This window comes from Cavia porcellus, unplaced genomic scaffold, assembly GCF_034190915.1.
Source record: "Cavia porcellus strain 051 isolate PalLab524CR breed Dunkin Hartley unplaced genomic scaffold, mCavPor4.1 scaffold_13, whole genome shotgun sequence".
Taxonomy (NCBI): Eukaryota; Metazoa; Chordata; class Mammalia; order Rodentia; family Caviidae; genus Cavia; species Cavia porcellus.
In genome coordinates this window covers 55,004,605-55,010,270 of record NW_026947496.1, presented here as the reverse complement: position 1 = coordinate 55,010,270, position 5,666 = coordinate 55,004,605, and the positions used below count along the sequence as shown (strand labels likewise).

Sequence of the window (5,666 nt, the reverse complement as noted above, 5' to 3'; positions counted from 1 at the left end):
TTTTCCCTGAGGTTCAATCAGCAGTCTCTCAGAGCAAGTCCATGGGACTGAGCTTTGGTTGCCCGCAGTGGACTCCCATTCATTAATGTACTCTTTATTGGCCTCCTGAGGTCCTGCTCACCATTCTTCACTCTCTTTGGGGTGCCTCCTAGGATGAACTCCTTAATATACTGCTCCTATTTATTCCAGGCCTGATCTCTAGCTCTGCTTTGAGGAGACCCAAGAGGAAGGTGGGAATGGAATGGTGCTCAGCCAGACAGCTCCAGCCTTCTCTTCCTGATCATAAGTTAAGGTCAGATGTCAGCTGGTCCTTAACCAGACAGGAAACTCTGAACATCATGAAGTCCCTCAAAAAAGGCTCTGGCATCTCAGAGAGATGAAGTTGATATCAATAACAATGAAAACAGATACTTATGAAAGACAGAAAATGTATTAGTCAGGATTCTCAGGTACGGGCATTGGAAATGCTGCCAGTCTGGGATCTAGAACAGGTCAGGGGAGAGATGACAAGAGGCTGGGTTATGGACAGATGATCCTTTCTTGTGAATTCTCCAGTGTTATAGAAAATTACAGAACCATGCAATCCATACTGTTGACAGAATTTCCTATGAGACAAGTGACAGGGCCAGTGTAACTTCATGAAACTGTAATGGGGGCCTGGCATCACTTAAAATGGGCACAATGGTTGATGCCAAGTTCACCCACATCCTAAGGTGCAGAGTAGCATAGAGCAAGCATTGGTCACCCATGGCAGCTCCTCACTCATTGGCTGTCTCCGTTTTGGACAATTTCCAGTGTTTGGAGCTGGGCCTATGGAGATGAAAAGAAGACATATTTCTGGGTTTCCTGGCATTCTGGGACAGAACCCATTAGGTCTTGCAAGTTGGACTGAATGCTGAAAGCCCAGTGTTCTAAGCCATGAGGAAGTGCTTTTACAAAGAGGACCTGGACAACTGGGAAGTTTTCGTATGCTCAGGGCAGCCCAGCAGTGCACCAGTCACTGACTCGGTGTCTGAAGAGCCTCCTACAACGAGAGGGAGCAGTGTTCTGAGAGTCCCTGCCGCGTGGTGCTACAGAGCTTTAGTGTAGCTCTCCATGCCCCTCGAGGGCTTCTGTGAGTGACCTGCTGCCCCAAACAGATTCTTTCTTTCTATTTATTCTTCTTTTCTTTTCTTTCTTTTAAGACAGGGTCTCACATTGTAGTTCAGGCTGACTTTGAACTGACTATGTAACCTAAGCTGGCCTCCATCTGCCTCAGCCTTTCACAAGTATGTTATTTACCTCTGATGACTCTGTCTGATGCAGGATTGAGCAATCTTTGGGTCTTAAGAACAGACAGTTTTTACTAAGTACTTTCTATGAAGCTGATCATCCCTACAATCACACATGCCAGGGGGTGGGGACACGGAGAGCAGTCCATGTGAACCAAGAGGCCAGCTCAGGGACTCTTATTTTCTGGAACCATCTGGCCTACAAGGTTTGCCATTTGCCATGATGGCTAGAAGCTGCTGCCTTATTTTATATAAAATGATTTTTTGAAAATTAAACTTTCTTTTTCTTCTTTCCAAAGCCTTAAATGTGATGTTAGGGCAGAAAGCAAAGAAATCTTGTGATATGGTTTAGATCTAGAAGGCCCCCTATTCTCATGCATTCAGAGGTGAAAAGTTGCATGATGGGGCACTGTACCCAGCAGTAGACCGATCCATTGATGAGTTCTTAGCGGAGTATGCTGTGGGGCCTGGCTGGAAGAGGTGTGTCATTGGAGGTGTGTCGCTCTGCCTAACTCCTCTCTTCTCTCTCTGCTTCCTGGCTGCCACGAGTTAAGCAGCTTTTCTCTGCTAGGTCCTTCCATCATGCTGTTTCTGCCTTGGAGCTGACTTACCACAATCTGAGCCCCCAACACATAAGCTGCACTGAACTTCTCTTCCTTTAAATTATATGTCTTCAGTTTAGGGCATCAAAGTATGAGAAGGAGGAGGGTTGGAAGGTGGGAAGTGAATCATCTTTCCTATGTTTAGTTGAGTGGATATGACGCCAAATGAAGTCCTGTTGTCAAATGTGAATTTTTCTTACCCAGTATACCTGCAATAGGCCATAGTCTGTACTTTGCAGGTCACACAGAGTGAGATCAGGAGTTATTATCTTTGAGCTCCTTCTAACGTCAGCAGTATGGAGGCCACATTGGAGAGAATGTCTAGTTTTAAATCCACCAGCAACCTCACAAAAGCACACAGAGGATAAGCCTGAGAAAATAGTAACTGACATATATTGCCAGTTTGTTACCTGCCAAGCACTACACTCAAGATTATTATCCATTGACAGCTTGAACTTAGAGAGGAGGTGTGGTGGGGTCAGGGTTCAGGCTGAGAGTGTGTCTCCAGAGCCCTATTCCTAATGATCCTTCTGGGACACCTCTAAGAAGTCCCCCTAATGTCTTCCCATTGCTTTGAACTCTCATTTCGATTTCTGAAATGTTGCAAAAGGAAGATGCACATGTCTGGAGGGGACAGAACGCTCTTGACTCCTGAGGAGGCCTGGGGAGCCTCCCATAATTCACCAGTGTGCCCTCCTTTTTCCTGGGAGACAACAGGTGGGATGGCTCAGGGGTGAAGAGTCAGCAGAACTGAACTGAGCTCAATCTCCTTCTGAGTTACAGTTCACCTGGACCGTGCACCCCCGATAGCAGTGCCAGCATTTAGAGCTGCTACTGGGCTGCAGCCTGTCAATCAAAGTGGAACTTCTCAGGGGATAAAATCCTGGGTTCTCTACTGGTTCTAAAACCCCTGGCAGCCTCATTCAGGGGCTGAATCAGATTCCCCTTCTTTTTTAATTATTCAGAACCTGACACACTGCCTGGGAATACATCACTCAGAGTACATGGCTGCTAAGATTAAATATTAGAGGAAACTCTTTTAATTAATTTTTAATGTGTTCTTTAGAACAATTTTTCATACCTAGCCACACACTGAAACAGAGTACTTAAAAGAAAAATTAATATCTAACATCTCAGGGGCTTGTAGGGCTAGACAGCCCCAACTTTGGTTATCTCTAAGCACCAGATCAGAAAGTACGAGGGCCAAAATTCATGGCATGGCAATGGGGCAGTGTGTCCTGTCAAAGGCCCAGTTTTTTTTTGTTTTTTTTTAAACTTATGGCTCCAATGTCCTTATTAAGATTAAGTCTTCTTTTACTCCTCAAAATGTTCCAGTTTGGATGCCAAAATGATGGATTGCCTTGTCAGTAGATTTTTTACCTTGCCAGGGACAGACATCACTAACTGATCACAGCACCATTTCCATAGCCCACCACACTCCTTTCCTTGCCAATGGCTGACATTACTAATTGATCACAGCACCCTTTTCATGATGATTCCACATGTGTCTCCCTCAGCACATTCTCAGTACAACTTTCCAGACAGCCCTTCTGGCAGTGACTCCATGAACTCAAAATTGGCATCTAGATGAACCTTTGTTTTCTTTCCTTAGAAAGCAGTTTACATCAAATATTTATATTTTTATCTCATTGTTATCTTTTAAACCATGTTTTCCACTAAGGCTTAATTTTGTGACTTAATGATTTTCCATGGGAGCACTATTGTCAGTCACTGTTTTGGGGTGATTCATTGTGGGTGACTATCTCAAGCCCGGGAGAAACTCAATATTCCTGTGCCCATGGGCATTAAATGCCAGTAGTACAATTTACTCCATTTCCAAAACCTGGCATTGTGATACACTATACACCCTTTGAAATTCCAGAATACCCAGAGGGGAGCAGTGTTATCCTGAGTTGAAGATAAAATGCAAGCATTAAGGACTATATTAGTCCAAAGAATGTTGTTTTGGTTAACTGTGGCTGCATCGTAATCCCTCTTCTCTCTTTCCCCTCCCGAGAATCTGACAATTAAAACAACAGTTGTTTTTCAGTTTGCTCACAGAACTACAGCCCTGGCAGGCTTGATGGGCCACAGGCCTGGATAGAGGATTTCCCAAGGAGTAGGCGCCAGCTGTCAGCTGCATGTTCTGTTTAGTGGGCTGTGGGCTCAGTTTCCCTTCTCCACCAGATATTCACTCATTCACCAAAGATTTCCTGAGAATCTCTGTGTCAGACACAGATAGACCAGGGAGGCTGCAACATGCATGGGGGAGGTTGCAGGGGGACACACAAAGACTGGCAGGCCCCAGCCAAAGGCTACAGCTATGAGGTGAAGGGTGGGGGGCACACAGCTCAACACTTCAGCTAAGATCTGAAAGGGCGGGAGGGATGCTGCAGCAGGATTCCCAGGACCTCATGGCTGGCAGGCTTGTCCGACAGGTGTGAAAAAGCAACCAGGAAAGAAGGGACCCCACAGGGCAGGACTCAGCCTGGGGAAGGGTGCCCTCCTGCTTGTTATCCTTGCGGGTTATTCTGAGGAAAATGGGCATGTCTTGTTTAAAAGGGATTGGCCCAGCTGCAGGGAGAACAGACTGGAGGAGGGTGTCTGGGGCAGCAGAACCTATCAGGGAGCTGCCGCGCTAGAGATGGAGCCAAGCGCACTGAGGGCAGGGAGCCCCCAGACGGACAGGTGCTCCGCTCTGAGAATATGGGGTGCGAGAGGCGAGCTGATGGTTAGGCAAGGGGGTTTCACCTGACACTGGCTTTCTAAATGTGTAAACAAACACACTGTGGAGGCTGAGCAGTTCCTTTTCTTCTTTCCGGAGAAAAGGCTCCACCTGATCTCAGCTTTTTGTATATTACCTCATCTTTACTTCTCTATTCTCTCGCCATCCTTACCCCTAGGACCTTTGAGAGCTGTGCAGGGTGCGGCAGGAGCCCCTCCCCCTACTCCTGAGTCCCATCCCTGCAGAGACCGTGTAACACAACCGGCCAGTGTGTCCTTTTGTGTCCTCTCTGTAATCCTGCCCTCCCCCACCCCACTGCCTGTGTACCTGGAGAAGAGAATGATTGAGCCGGGTTCTGCGCCCCTTTCCTAGGATGATGCCCTTATTCACTTGGGCTAAGATCCGCAGCGGGAATAGGGAGCGGTGTAGAGGAATCCCTTTGGGGTCTGCATGCGGAATCCCTTTGGGGTCTGCATGCGCACTCCCAGAGCAGATGTGCCCTTATCACCGTGGGCCCTGCCCGGCTGCTTCTTCACCCGCCTCACGCTGCAGCAGGAAGTGGGGAGGGAAGCTGCCCCTTCCTTGTCAGAGAGGGACCGGCTGGTACATTTCATTTCTGCTCCACCCCACTGGCTGGAGCAGACCCAGTGGTCACTTGTGGCTGCCAGGGAAGCTGCGGTGTCATCTTGATTCTGGCTGCACTTGGGGCTCTGGAAGGGCAGAAAGGAAGCAGATGGGCCTGCCTCACCCCGGTGAGAGAGAGGCTTTTCAGCAGGAGAGCAGAGTCAAGTTCAAGGCCTAGCTTGCCAGCTCCTGGCCCAGTGGCCTTGGGCAGCACCGTGCGGTTCTCAGTCTCCTCTCTTCTCCTGGGGAAGGGGACTGCCCGTGGGACCTGCCCTGATAATTTAGGGGTGGCCACATTCCAGAAGCCCAGACATGGCAGAGAGATGGCTGGAAGGTAGGGCTCAGGGCAGGCCAGGGCAGGATGGAAGGTGACGAGCCCCAGGGGACACCACAGCACTGAATGCCCACCCCTTTTTGTAGGCCAGCCTTCCAGTGGGAAAGGAG

At 48.4% G+C, this 5,666-nt stretch overlaps 1 long non-coding RNA gene across 1 annotated transcript; it reads right to left on the bottom strand.

The window, feature by feature from the left end:
- Positions 1 to 411: 411 nt before the first annotated feature.
- LOC134478425 (uncharacterized) lies at positions 412 to 5,131 on the bottom strand. The gene is made up of 2 exons (XR_010051042.1): positions 4,926 to 5,131; positions 412 to 810 (listed from the first exon to the last, which is right to left on the bottom strand). It is a non-coding gene; the product is annotated as an uncharacterized LOC134478425 (long non-coding RNA).
- Between the last annotated feature and the right edge of the window lie 535 nt (positions 5,132 to 5,666).